Here is a 15,738-nt window from a genome sequence, read left to right on the forward strand (position 1 = left end):
GTAGAAGACTTTCAAGCTTAATGCATATCTATCTACACTAGTTAAAACAATTACCCAGTCTTCATATCACTTAAATGATCATTAATGCCTAATCATGAATATTGACAGTTATGACAGCCAACACAAAGAAAAAAAATCTCAGAAGGGAACATTTCCTTTTTCAGGCCTTAAACTGGTCACTGATAGCATAGACCAAGATACAAACATCAAGGAAGTAAGTTTTGCTACCTCTAACTTCTAAGAGATTTCTTGTATACCCTTCTTTAGAGGGAAGTGCCTGTGTCAGTCTGATTCAGTTAAGACAATTTCCAGTAGTTCACAGCTTTTGTTTAGTACAGATAATTCATATGCTACAGTCACAAGCAAAACATTAAACATAATCCAAAATGAAATAGAAATAATGGAGTTGTACTTCCAGCTTTGCTTTTTCATCATTCATATCTTCATTTTCACTGAAGAGAAAATCCATGTTAGAAGGAAGTGAATTAAAGTATGAATTGCCAAGGCACAGATTCAATATGAAAGCAACACCTGCTTACTCTCCTCTGGAAGGGAAGAGGGCATGGCCAAAAGATACTGCTGTGCTGCTCAGATAGCTTTGCAGCTCCTCAGACCAGCTGTTTGCTAGAGAATGCTCCCAGTAGCTTCAACTCAACAACTGAGAAGAGATGTGTGGAGAGGAAAAAAAAAAAATAGCATTAGGATAGGGCAAAGCCAAACGAGACAACTAAGCTATGCATACACTCCATTGACGCTATCCAGATCGGTCACACACTTCAACCCTCTGCTCAACTTGTCCAAATGCCAACACAGTGGAAGCAAGCAGCTTTCATTTCAACATTACCATAAATGATATGGATGATGGGATTGAAAGTACCCTCACCACGTTTTCTGATAACATTAAACTGGGTGGTAAGGCAGACACATCTGAAGGGAGAGACATCTTGAAGAGAGACCTCAACAGGCTGAAGAGTGCACTAGCAAGAACTATATGAAGTTTAACAAAGACAAGTGCAAGGTCCTGCACGTGGGATGACATAACCAAGGAGCCCAGTACAGGCTAGGATCCATGCAGTTAAGGAGCAGCCTTGCTGAAAGCGACCTGGGAGTCCTGGAGGAGTAGCTGAGACTGAGTCAGCTGTGCACTGCAGTAGCAAAAAAGGCAAATCAGATCCTGGGCTGTACCTGCAGTGGATTACTAGTAGACCTAGAGATAGAGATTTGATCATACCACTCTACTCAGCATTTATCACACCACGTCTGGAGAACCATGTCCAGTTCTGGTCCCCAAAATTCAAAAATGATGTGAACAGCCAGGAGAGGGTACTAAGGAGGGCCACAAAAATCATCTAAGTGCTGGAGAACCTGCCCTGTGGGGAAAGACTGAGGACTTAGGTCTTTTTACCCTGGAGAAGAGAAAGCTCAGGGGAGAACTAATCACAGCGTAGCTACAAAGAGGACAGAGGCTCTCTCTTCACAAGGAGGCACCTGGAGAAGACAAGGGGCAACAGGGAGAAGTTGCACTGGGAGATGTTTCATACTGAAAAAGGAAATAACTTTTTTAGAGTGAGAACAATCAAACATTTCAACAACCTCCCCAGGGATGCGGTACAATCCCTATCACTGGAGCTTTTCAAAATGTGATTAGCCAGGGTGCTAGATCATCCCATCAAGGCTCCCTTTTCCCAAAAAAAGTTGGACCTGCTGATCCCTAGAGATCCCCTCCAACATGGGCTGTTCTGTAGTTCTATGATTCATTTAGCTGCAGCATATATACAAATTCTTTCTACTTTCTCTCTGTTGAACATAGTAGATTAGCCTATTTCAAGTAGAGCAAAGTGCTCGGGAATCAAGCACAGGTCAACACAGCAATGCATATCGCTTTGTTGTTCTTCTTTTCAGTGTCCTCCAAAGAGGAGACGAACTAGTCCCTTCAGTGTCTGTTTGAAGTGACTAATAATTGCCTTCTTAGCAGATTATGGCTATCTGTTTAAAAAATTAAATAAAATTTAGAAAAACTTGACTTTGGGCAGTTGGCCTTCGCTGTCTACAGTTCATGGATAATCCTTCCTGTGTTACTTTATAACTTTAATCCCCACCTTTGCCCTCCATATATTGTCTACAAGTAAAACAACAGCCTGTAAAAAGGCTGCCTCTTTATTCAGATGAATAACATCCTAAATCATGGTTCTGTTCTCAGCATTTTATTTCAGGCTACAGAATTCCAAAAACTTTTGCAACTAACACATCAGGAGCATGGGCAGGGGAGAAAATCAACAGTAATACCTGGAAACTCCTTTTACAGTTTGTCAAAGCTAATTTTCTATGCTCTGAGTGAATCAGCTCTTATAAATGAGGTATTTCTCCACTTACCTGCCAGAGAACTGCGACGTATCTATACCCATTGAAAATTATGCAGATTCTCAACTTTTCTTTGAACAAAAATGTCCTGGAATGGAAATTCGTCATTTCATTTCCTTACAATAGAAGTATGCTCAAAGGGAAACACCACCTGTTCCTAGAAGATGGTAAATTAGCATTGAAAAAGATCACCTGTACTGGAAACCCCCCCCTATTTTCTAATTCTACCACCAGGAGGTAAATCAGCCCTGTAAGTCACAATGAGGTGCCACCCAATTTAACACTTGCTCATGTTTCAGTAGCATGCCCGTAGTGCATACTGCTAAGTGTCCACTCTCTTATAGCAGTGCCTATTCATCATCTTTACAAGAATTGTGCCAAGCCTGCGTCATAGCAAAATGGACTTGGAGGTAAGCCATTGCATTTACATTTATTAATGACCCTTGCTGAGGAACTTCAACACATGATCGACTCACCTGATTCAGGATTCCTTTATAAATACATGTAGCTACTATTTGCCTCCCCCACTTTTTTAAGGAAGCATCTAGGATCAAAATTGAGATTGATGTAATCACTGCTCTCACTCTTCATCTGTAATGCCATCTGACAGTCATATGCACAACAAAAATTGAAAGTAATCATGAATGATGCAAACATCATCAATCTTTAATGATGTCTTAATATGTGAAGATTGTATTACGTTGCGAGTCAGAGAACCATATCCCTTTTCTACCACTTTCCAGGCCACACTGAGTTACAATTCTTTGAAATTTTTCTTCATTGTTATCAAGGCTGAAAGAAAGTAAGGACAGATGTTTCTGCACTCAAAGCACTTACTTTATTAAAAGCTTTTCTAATGTGAAAAATGTACACAGAGTCACTTGCAGGAGATGCATTACTGTTATTTTCACCACTCCAAGTACAAAATGAGATTATGAAAGGGGTTCAAGAGCTGGATTTAAATCCAATTCTGCAGCTTCTGAATGTGTGCTAATGTAATATTGTGGGATTTGGAGGTAAGGACCTCAACAGCTTAATCTGTGGCTTTTTCAAACATCCGGGTCATTGGCAATGTCACTGGTGCTTTTATTCTAACTAAATCAAGGGGATAATAAGTATAGTCCCTAAGCAGTTACTTGCCTGCAAGTCACCAAAAATACACTTACAGCAATGAATCAGCAGCTGGTATTAACCCTTTGAAAATATGGGATGCACTGTTAAAAGTAAGAGCTGATGTATTCAAATCTGCCTGAATAACTTATAAAATCACAATGTAGATATCAAAAAAGGGTACCAACCTCAAATCGCCACACCAAACACCTGCCAGATTGCATTCTGTAAAGCCAGACAATTCCTAAGAAGTAAATAGATATATACTCCCTGCACGTCAAATTCAGGCACAGGAATAAATGGCTGAGCTTGGGTTTAATCAAGGTTCAGGCAACCAAAAGGTATGAAAATCTAGTCAAATTTTTTACAGTATTACATTTGTCACCTAAAGGCTAGCTACAAACAGCAAGTTTATAAAACCCTGTACCTGGATTTGTTCCATATTTAGCTTCCAAGAGACTTGCATCAACACAGTAAGTGGGTGGTGGGAAGCAACCAGGAGCTCTCAGCTTAAGGAAGATTACCTTCTGCCTTGCTTTGATAATATCCTTTTAACAAATGATACTTCTACATTGTTGTTTTTTTTTTCTGGTTTTCCTACCTGATTAGGATGAATATCATCAGTATTGTCAGGTTATATGTCCAGATACAGGCACAGTGTGGGAAAAGCATATCAGTCCACTTGTAATGCACAGAATTACAATAATGGCTACATCAGAAGATGAATCATTCAAGCACTACAGGCCCAGGTGTTTGTTGCAAATGTTTCTGAAAGAACTCCACTCACCGTTGCAAGAAAGCTGCAGAATTGTTCTTCCTAACATCAGCTAAATCACAAAAAAATCTAATGATTCCGATGGATATACAGTTATAAATCCTGGAACTCTCTCCAAAATACACAGTGTTTCAAAGTGTGAGCAAGTACTGCTGGTTCCTTCATGCCCTTTTACTGCAGCAGGTATTCATTCATCCACTAGTCTGCTACAGATCATAGTGAAACGAAATGCCAGAAGATCATGATTGTTCATATAATTCTCTATCATGTTTTCCCTCGTTCTCCTTCCCCATCTTTGCTCTACCACCACTTTTAGGAGGACTTCCATCCTGCTATGCTCTGACATCTACCCAGTTCTATGACTGTTTCAGGAACAGCTACACCTCAGGAAGGGTAATGCAGCTGTGCAATGGCTCTGTGAGTACATGATGATGGACAACACCAGGAGCTCAGCATGTTCCTGCTCTGCATAGTATCGGGTAACTGAAAATCCAGCAGCAAAGACATTCTCATTTCTGTTTAGTTCAATTTTTTTTTTGTTTTTCCACCTTCTATTTTGGGGTCTTGGCAATGGATGCATCACTGAGCAGATTGTTCAAAGCAAGATATAGTACAGTGCCATACAAATACTGCCATCATATTTTCTGCTCTTTTCACCAGTTTATGTTTTTATACCAGCCTAGAATGTTATTTTTTTTTTTATGGTCCCTATAGTACAATTACTTTCCCATAGAAACGCTTATGTCTTTTACACATGAAGCTAAAACTGAATTCAATACTGTATGCTTTTTATGCGTTCTTCTGCATTAGTCCACATTACATCTCACTGCCAAGGGTTCTGTTGCAGTTTTTTTTTTTTAATTTTTATTTTTAACTTTCCCAATGAAACTGAGGTAGAAGTAGCACTTCACTTTTTTTTTTTTTACTAAAGCTTTCTGAATTTCCTTTGTTTTCTTCTGATATTTGCATAAATAGCAGATTGTATCAATTTTCAGATTACCAATGACATTACAGAACTGCAGCTCGTGTGCCTTGTGTGCTCAATGCCTGCCTTTCAGCCTAACAAACAGCATGCACAGCACATGTTCTGTATTCTTGCATGCATATCATTTGGTCTGTCAAACAATCGTACGCATTGGAATAGGGCAGTAGTCCCCAGCCCTGGCTTCGTGGCACCTCACTATAAGTAAAGAAATCCCCACATTATAAATGCTGTGCTAAATCTGCAGCATTCATAACGATACATGTTTCTAACTCACTCCTACTGACTCTTCTGTCTGTGCGCGCATGTATGAGCGTTTCAAGTCGCTAACAGAATATATGACCTTTCAAATTAAGACTGTGCCATAAATGGAGGAATACAATTCCTTGCAGTGAACACTAATATTGTTTTCAATGCTTCACATCTTTGTGCACTCTCTCCAGGCTGAAATGACAATAGCAATCACAGCTGACATAATTGACCCTTCTAATATTCTCTAGTGAGACAATATTATCAAAATGGCAACAGGCTAAATTGGCATTTATTAGCCTGAAGACCCTTAAAAAAACCTCTGCATTGCCAGGATACCTCTCAAAAGCAAGCAAGCTAACATGTTAGAAGTGTTGAAATGCTCAGAATGCACAAAATAATAGAAACCAAAGGACAAATCTACCACTAGAAGAGGACAATAAATTAATAAATATACCTGTTCCCATTTGGACTAATAAACACAAAAACGTTCACAAACATAACAGAATGATTTGCAAGAATTATGAAGTGGCACAAGGGGTCCTACAGCAGCAATATACTTCACTAGTACAGCCCCATAGATAACAGCATGTTCGCTGTTGCTCCCGTCACTTCTCACCTTGTGCGGGTAACATCCAGCAACTCAGGATCCTATTCCCATTGAATTCAAGTGGTTTGACAACAACTTGTTTAATGTGTTTTGTCTTATTCTGTTTCTTTTGCTCATGGTGAAGTCAAGCACTTGATGCCAGAATTTCTGCACTGCTCACTGGTTTTTCCATTAAGTTTTTAAATTTAAGCTACATGCACCTTCTCCTTTCAGAAAGCAGGACGGAGAATGCTGGAAATGAAAATTTCGGTATTCCATTTATCTCATTTTAACCTTAATAACAAGGTTTAAGCATATTGAAATCTCCCCTGTCTACCTTTCATTGACATCAGATGATCCAAACCAAACAGAATTCACTAAAAAATCTCCTGCTGATTCAATAGGCCCCTTGTTGCCTATTAATCAAGCACATAGTTGCAGCTATACGTTGAAATGCCAATTTATCCAATATTTGAACTATCTGAAGATACCAAGCCAGACAGAAATCCCATAATGACAGGCAATATTTTTTGCGAGAGATATATTGCCCTATCTTTCAAATTATTAGCATTTTCATCAAGAACTGCTCTAAGAATGCGCTCGCAAAGCCTGAACCTCAACTTGAAATGCACTGCAGCATTTACTTCCCAAGGTAAAAATCCTTGAAGCTTCTGCCTTTTGCAAAAGTTGGTCTAGAGAATCACTTCTATATACACTTTCAGTGTCTCACAGTTATTGGTAATACTCTGTTCTAGCTACATTTCTGCAGAAGATTTATTCAGAAGACACAGAAGAGTAACGTGCCTTCCAGTGGCCTGAATAAAAAAAGACTGTCTTGCAAGTTTTTGTTTACACCTTAAAAATATTTGGTGCAAATGAACTGAAAAAAATTAAGATGGACCCCTTTACCTCCAGATTACTGCAAAACAGAACTTTGGTTCCATAGCCATAGCCTGTGCATGGCTATTTGTGGGAAGAAGGATGCCCAAACCACACTGGGTCTGGCAAGTGTAGTATTACTGATTTTGAAACCATGTCATGCCTTGAATCATGTCTATGGCATGAAATTCTTCCTCATGCAGGACCAAGTTTATGTCCTTTCAATATCTATCCTCCTTACAGGAAAGGGGTAATAAGGATTATTGAAGGCCACCTGAGCAACACAGGCTTACCTAGGTTCACGCTGACTGTCACTCAAGACAAATGACAAGTTGAAGAGCCATCACAAGTATGGCAGTTTCTCCTAAGACTTGTCCTAAGACAAGGTGGCCTGTCAGGTACTTTAGGAAGACTCTGTAGAGGCACAGATGTGTCCTAGAGATGTAGATGCCTTTCTTGGTAGGCTGGATTCCTCTCCAACTTCATACTAAGACAGATGGAAAACTTGTCTCAATCATTCTCTGAAATTCTCTAAGAAGTTTTAGCAGAACTGTTCACACCACCACTCATTCTTCATCACACATGCTGCTGTCAACAACTGTGTGCAGTAGAAGAATCTGAGACCTTCAGTGATGTGTGGTTCAGTAACCTTAGTCCTGATACAGAAGCCCCGTACTTGCTGGTAGAGAGATTCAGAAGGGAAGTTGACCCACTATTCTTTCCTCCTCTTCTCTCTAGATTTTCTGTTTACTCCTAATGAACATCATAATTAAAGCCGCAAAGATTTAAGGATACAGTTGAGACTAAATAAATTGAACTTATTTTCCATTAGCAACCACACGCTAACTGCTTATCACTGGTCATTCAGAGTGATTCAGACCTACACCTGCCACCTTTTGAATATCTGTACTGTCTTTCTCTCTGATAGTCTACATACAGAAGATTATAAAAGCATATTCATTCTCTCTCTAGGTGAACAAATTTAATTTCCTTCATGCATAATCCAACTCTTACATATGAATGAAATATTTCTAGAAAGAACCAGAGGAGACTTCCAGTTAATATGGCTTACATCCACCCACCAGCAGAAATGACAAGAAGTACACATTGTACATCTATACTTTGTCACACAAAACTTTTTACTTTTTACCTATAGACATTTATGTATTATAATTTTCATTTCTAGGATCCTGCTTATCAGCCTGTCCAATATTTCACATAAAAGATTTCTTGTATTAACGTCATCCAAAGATTAAAAAAAAAAAAAAAAAAAAGAAAAAGTGGGGGGAGTTATCCCAGTAGGTGTCTTTTGTGTAGCACAATGCACCTGTAACTATGGAATGCCTGCCTCCTACTCCATCACAGGGTTGAATGACAGCTGCTTCAGTAAAACAATAGCAGCTATGCAGATGCTAATACCAGACAATGGCTTGACATGCTGAACCATAGTTCAGCACATTTACATTGTGCTTGAAATGTGATTGAAGTGATGATATTGGAGTGACAGTTGGAATGCTATTATCTCATTTTCTTACTGCGTTTCTGCCTAACTTTACTACCTTACTTAAGTTAACACTGACTGACCATTCCATAGTGCTGTAATAAAGAAGTAGATTTACACAACTGATCTACTTGCATGTAAATCTCTTTAATACATCTTTTCAAAACCCCCAAGGGGACCTCTTTTTTTCAAAATGAGGTTTAAATGCCATTTATTACTTAGTATAATGAGACACCAAAAGAAGTCATTATCTTCAGATCATGGACCCGACTGGGCAGTAAATACAAGAAAATACAGCTAAAAACAAATAACTAGAAAGATCGGTCCCCCCTTAGGTAATGTCTGCCTTTAAATAATCTTTGTACTACCATTAATTTAGTCTTAACATCAAAACTTGAAGACATTCTGTTATGTGTATATATGTTTGTTTATTGTCCCAAACAGCAATTATGCATCCAGTATATAAACATTCAAGTAATAACAGAGCACTACACGCTCAAGAGAAATGTAGGTTGATCTACAATGTCTATGTTGACTTTAGATGCTTCTGATTAGATTTACCTGTGTATGATTTCATAGAAAAACTAATCTGGAATATCGAGTTACACAGTTCTCAAATGCCACTTAATGATGACAGTTATAATGAGAAATCAATCAAAAGATATGGTAGTTTGACTTTGAGGAATAACCATGAATTTTGGTTGAAAGGGTGCTTTTTCTAATATCCAGATTTCAAGAAATCTTTTCTTCTACATTTCTTTTCATTTATTGCTCTTTTATTATGCTTTGATATAATTAATTTTCTCCCTTTTCAAAAGTTGATTTCTTTAACCTAAAAGTTCTATGCTACCTAACAGTAGTGTCTTCAATCTACGACCACAAAAAAAAAAAAAATTACACTGCAAAACCCTCCTAGAAAAAGGTAATTAAAGATGTGGACCTGCATGCTCAATGAAATCCAGACACCAAACTGTCACCAGAACTAAAGGGATTTACAAAACAAAACAAACAAACAAAAAACAGGCAGGAGTCTGCATTTCTGCACTTACTTATCCTTTTAATCACAAAGCAGGCAGGAGTTGGCAATTGTAAATTTACTTATCCTTTTAATCACTGATGAAGACAAGCAAAATGAAGTCATTTACCCACATATTGTACTCAGCCAGTGCTAGAATTACAGCCCAGGTCTCACAACTTTCCTTCCAAACAGTACATTTCAATAGCTTTTTTTCCTCTCCATTTCTGAAATATTTATATATGGATTAAAATAGTTAAAGAAACTTGTGACCATGTTCTGCTTGATATTTGACGATTCCCAGAAGGATATATTATGAGAGAGTCTCTACACGATGTATGAAATTGTAAAAGGTAACATCAAGATAAGAGGGAGTTTACAGCTTGGCTAGGTCCTGGAAGAGCTACTACAATCTAGCTATTAGACTAATAAAAATCAAACTCTCATTCATAATTCCTTGTTGCCTCAGTAGCTCCTAGGTTCATTTACCATCAGATCTGGCCACAGGTTCTATTTACTCAGATTTTAATTAGCGATCTTTGTGTGTTTGGTACCGGAAAATGGCAGATGAGATCATGGTGGAGGAGGGGTTAGTTATTGTTATTATTCCTCATTTATATGTTTTTTAAAAGAAGAAAAACTTAACTATTCCTAGGAACTTTAAAGGGCATGTATTTAATAAGAAAAAAAAAAAATCGAGCATCTGTGAACATTCTTTATGTTGTAAAGCTATTACCAACATTCCAATGAACTGGAAAACAAAATTGTTTTTACTAATATGGACAGTTTTAACAGCAGCAAAACCAACTGCTGGCAAACTCAGGATCTAGGTTTGTAACAAGCAAGCTAGTACCACATCATGCTCTGTTAACCACAATACACAAGACTATGATTTCCGCATGTTAGGCCTTTTTTCACATACAATTGGAATGCACCATATGGCAGAATAAGCTTATTTGTGGAGTTGGACTGCTCTTTTCTTCTCCTCATCTCTCACACAGACACATTTCCCTCTTCTTCTTCAAATGTTATTTGTGGAAAGACATTACAATCCTCACACTACTGCATTCCACACATCAGGAATCCTGTCTGCTTACAAATGTCAACTGGTCTTCTAACACAGAGAGGAGAAATGCAATACCATCTGACTGGTTAAATAAATAAATGCCTTTCCCACAATTCTAAGTCATCCATTCCATGTGAAACTAGAGAGACCATCCTTCTGCTTGATTTATGATATCCTGATAGCCAAAGAATTACTTAGCAAAATCAGTTTGGCTTGATGTAAAATCTCCTCTCTTCACCAGGAAGAAAAAAAAAAAATATATATATATATATATATATATATATATATATATATGTGAGCCCCACAAAAGAAGACATTAATTGAGGAATAGTTGAGCTATCATTGACTTATCAAAATAAAGCTGGAGACATAAATCAATTCTACTGCCTGGACAAAGATAAATCAATAAAGCTCAGAAAGACATTATTGATTCTGTAGCCATCACTCAAAGGCTCTTCATTTGATTCCTCAGCCATCTGTTTAATTGAAATGATAATTCTGATAACTTCTGGTAGGCCCTGTGCATGTTGACTTTGATACAACATTATTCAATCAAATACAGATGGCACACGACCTTCTGTCAGTGAGAATCCTAAATGTGTTATCCACATGGATTAGTTTGGATAGATACATTTTGTATTAAACAAGATGCTTCTGTCTAAACTCATTATTACATGACCTTTAGCAGGGGAGACCTGTGTTCAAATCTTCCTTTAGGTTCCAGCTTATTTCAAATTTCCTCCCTGCATTTTACCGATAGCTGTAGAGTAAACTAAACAGTTACAAAGAGTATTTGACATTTGTCTTTCAAACATCCTTCCTGTCTTATATTTTCTCCTTGGGTTGTATCTATTAAGCACAAAGACAATAGTGGAGAAGCTGTGAAATGTGTCTTCAGTACAGGCACTTCAGTGTGTTCATGGATTTGTTACTCAAAATCTAACAGAAAGAAAAAATAGTGCTTGTCTCTAAGGTATGATACGGTAGTGCATGAGGATGTGTGTACTATTTTTATAAATCTACATCTAGAAGAAACACTATACAAGACTATGTTGCAACTCTGTACTGAGAAACTATAACCAAGATTAAACTGTGCCCTCATTTTAAAGTTCCTTGTCAAGTATCGTAATAGAGACTTTAGATCCTTTTCTATGACAACATACAATGGAGATATTTTGTTTTACTTAGAAAGTAAAACAGATCTCCTCTTTCTTCATCATCAAGCTACTATGGCAAAGTACTCACTGCTGTACTGCAGACAGATAGCATGCAACATACTGTACGCTTTTTGCAGTGCTGTAATGAGACAGCAGAACAAAAATGCACATCAGAATCTGAGGACAACAGCTGAAAACTAAGTGCATTTTGCACCAGCTTTCCCCACCCATTCTATTCCCTCCATAACAAGGAGCTCAAAACCAAACAATATACACTGTAATTAGGGCATAAAGGTCAAAATTTGAAATCCTGCTACTTTGTTTACATCATACTTCACAAGATTTACATACAAGTTCACAAGAAAAAAACAGGGCTACTCTATCCAGAAAACTATTAAAAAATAAACAGGTAGTAATTCTAAAAGAGTTCATAAAATAATAGTTATCTTCCCTGTTGGAACCATACTGAATCCATGCATTATACCAGCACCAGGAAATACGGAATGACATAAAGCAACATTAAGTTCTAGACTAATAGTATGCATATAAACAGAGTCTTTGATAGTGTAAATGAGGTTCTATTGCCAAATGAATTTGACCTAAGTAAAAACAATTTTATTTTATTGGATGTTCAGCTACAACCTACTTTGTAACCATATGACTGTACCAAAAAACTGTACTCCGGCAGCGTTCTGCTAATAGGACTGGAATTAGCACTTTCCGTAGTACAGAGCAACAGAATAAAGTAGGGAAAATTTCTCAAATTACACAATTTTGCTTCCAGAATTCACTGCTGTGCATCTAGATGGACGCGGGTGAGTACTGGAAGGAGATACCTTTCCTTCACCAACACAACTCATCTCAAGAAGCACTTAATACTGCCTTCAGTGGGCAAATGCCTGCCAGAGCAGGCCATTATTTTCTTGTAGAGCATATCCTGGAGTTCTCCCATGGTTCAGTTTCTCCTTGAAACAGATTGAAACAGCCACTGTCTGTCAAACAGTAAATTCCTTGGAGCAACCCAGAAAACTGAAGCATATAGCTGTATGGAGCTAGGGGAATTGCAGATACAGTGGGATCTCTCTCCAGAGAGTAAGAGGGCCTTAGCTGGTCAACAGCAGACTTTTATTCAGTTTCAGGCCTGTCATCCCTGTTGGAGGAGGCTATAGTGAAATTCCAGCTCTACCCTCTCCAAAATCATTGCAATGGACCACATACTCCTTCCAGGAAACACGGATGTGCAACTTGTAGTTCTGCCAGAGTAATAAACTGGCTACAAGCTGATGAGATCTTTACGTAATTTCTCCCACTGCATACCTGTGAAAAAGAGAGAAGGAACCGAACTTTCCAATAACACTCTATAGTAGAGGACTAGAAAGGCTTTGCTGTTTGTTTGTTTCCCCCCGTAGGAAAAGGCCTAGAGCATTTTGGCTGGATTTTTAGACAGCACTGGGGCTAGCTGTTAGATACAGTTGAGTGAATCTTACTTTCCCGTGGCACTGTCCACTGTAAAGCACAGTGTCAGCATAAGTGGGAAATTACACTTTCTGGAATCATCCTACTTTTTAACAGCATTTCCTGGTGGTGTTAAATGGTTACTATAGCTAGAGAAGAATTTTGCTTAGAGAAGCAGGGAATGAAAAAACCTGCACACTCTTTCATCCCCATTTCAGTGTTTGCAATGGAAGTAACAACTAACATTTGAGTGTATAATAACACACCAACAAATGTTGTAGCTGGAGGGTAGATGTTAATTTAGTACCATAATGTGAACTATTTGCAATACAGTTACTCCCCATTAACATCAATTAATAAGCTATTTACAGCAAGAAATGCATTTTATTTATAGTGATAAAATAACTAAATCAAGTCACGTAAGGAGACATTTTGTAAAAGAAAAGAAAAAGGGAAAAAACAACCCTAAGGTTTATTGGCTTCAACTCTCATTTCTGTCTTAATCATAATGAAATAACTTGAAAGAAGACATTTTTCCATATATGAAACCAATCAGCTGTCTAGTACTGGTACATTTTACAATTTTTATTTCTTTTTTTAGTTTGTCAGGGAATCAAGTGTCTCAAAGGGGGGGAGGGGGAAGACAGAGAATGCTATATAATCAGTATTTGGAATAAATATCATTGTGTTAAGTAGCCTACTCACTCTCTGTGGTATTGAAAATTCAATCTGAAAAGCAAATACAGAGGGAGATAGAACAAAAATACTCTGCATAGAATGCAGCATGAAATCATATCCAATTAAAACTGAGAAATATAATTTGATGATGCAAGCCAGGGAAAGATCAGTTTGTAACAATAAACATTTTGATAAATAATTTTTCATATAAATTTATCTTTTTCTTCTTTTTTTTAGCTATTGATTACCATTACAGGGCAGAGAATATTGACATGTGCATGAAACCATAACGAGTCAAAATTAAGTTTCAGATAGAGTGCCTCTGGTTTGTCTTCATGTTTAGAATTAAAGAGAAATGCTCACATTCTGAAATAGATTCTGTAACCAGCTCTACCACACACCTGTCAAGGTTGACTGATCATCCAAAACATCATTCTCCTGTAATCTGACCAAGAAGCAGTGACAGCGCAGACACCAGTCCTTGAAGGAGATTTACCTCCCAGCCAGGTTCTGCTGATTACAGGGCTTCTGTGCCACCCTTGCTTCACATACAACAAAACAAAATCAGAGTAGAAACTTTAATCACACCACCTGATTGGCAGAGATTGAGGAGTAGAACAGAAAGGTTTCTGAACTAAATGACATTATTAAGTTTAAATATACATACATACATATATATATATATATATAAAATCAGGGACAAAGCTTTCTTACTGCCAGAGTCTTGAGCTTTATTCCAGTTCCCCCATTCGAAGCAGTACAAAGGAGTTGTACAACTTTCACAGGATGAAGGGCCTTAAAATTCAAAATTAAACTAATAATGTACCATTTAAGACTATATGCTTTGCAGAATTTAGACACACTGACAATTCATCTGGGAGAAAACAGGCATGTTATCACTTGCTATTAATAATAAATTTGCTGAAAAAGAACTTCAGGAAACCTAAACAATTAGTAAATCAGTGCCAATACTAAGAAATTCAAACAAACTTTTTTTTTTTTTTAATTTGACAATCTCAGTGCGAATGATTTCAAAACAAACGCATTGGATTTTTTTAATGGTGTTTCAGTAATAGGTTAATTAAATTAAAAATGAAGACAAAATAAAATTTTAATAAACAACAAACATTACATTTGAATTAAGTGAATTATTCCCGCTTAGTCAGAAAATAGGTGGGGGTGTAATTATACTAATTTGGATGGTGAACAGAAACCACAAAAGATCCATTCAGCAACTAAACGTGTTTTCCTCTCTCTTCTATAAAGGTTGCATGTAATATTTGTTGTATGAACAAAAAAGCATTATTTAATCCCCCACAAGATGGGTTCGTATTACTTGCACAATGCCAAAACCAAATTCACAGAAAGAGGCAAACTTTGGTGTGATATTTAATGTCTTAAATTACATGGGCAAACCCAGTATACACACACACACAAAAAAAATAATAATTATCCTTAGCTTAGGATTAAAAACTACAATCAAATCTGGGCCTACATTGTACATCACCTCTACCTTTGGCAGAGTAAATGACACCACATGAAATGCAAATTGAAGAAAATAATAATCCCTTATCAATTTATAAACATAAGCATTTGAAATACACATTTCTATAAATCAACAGTTCCTCTGCATCCAAGATGTCTCCAAGTGCATTAACACTGTCAGAAAATAGAAATTATTCATTTATTTTCTTCTAAACATTTTTCAATGAATACTGATGCTTTGAGAAGAAATTTTTTGAAAGATCTCAGTTACCAAAACCAAAGTAATATTTGTCTATTTTTGAAGATGCATTATCTAAATCCCTCCAAGAACATTGTTTTTTAAAAAATGAAGTAATATTTTAACTGAAAAAAAAAAAACTTAAAATTAATGTTGACAAGCTGAAAAGGTAAAATGTATAACATCACTCTTGTCTTT

This window comes from Cygnus atratus, chromosome 9 (assembly GCF_013377495.2).
Source record: "Cygnus atratus isolate AKBS03 ecotype Queensland, Australia chromosome 9, CAtr_DNAZoo_HiC_assembly, whole genome shotgun sequence".
NCBI classification, from domain to species: domain Eukaryota; kingdom Metazoa; phylum Chordata; class Aves; order Anseriformes; family Anatidae; genus Cygnus; species Cygnus atratus.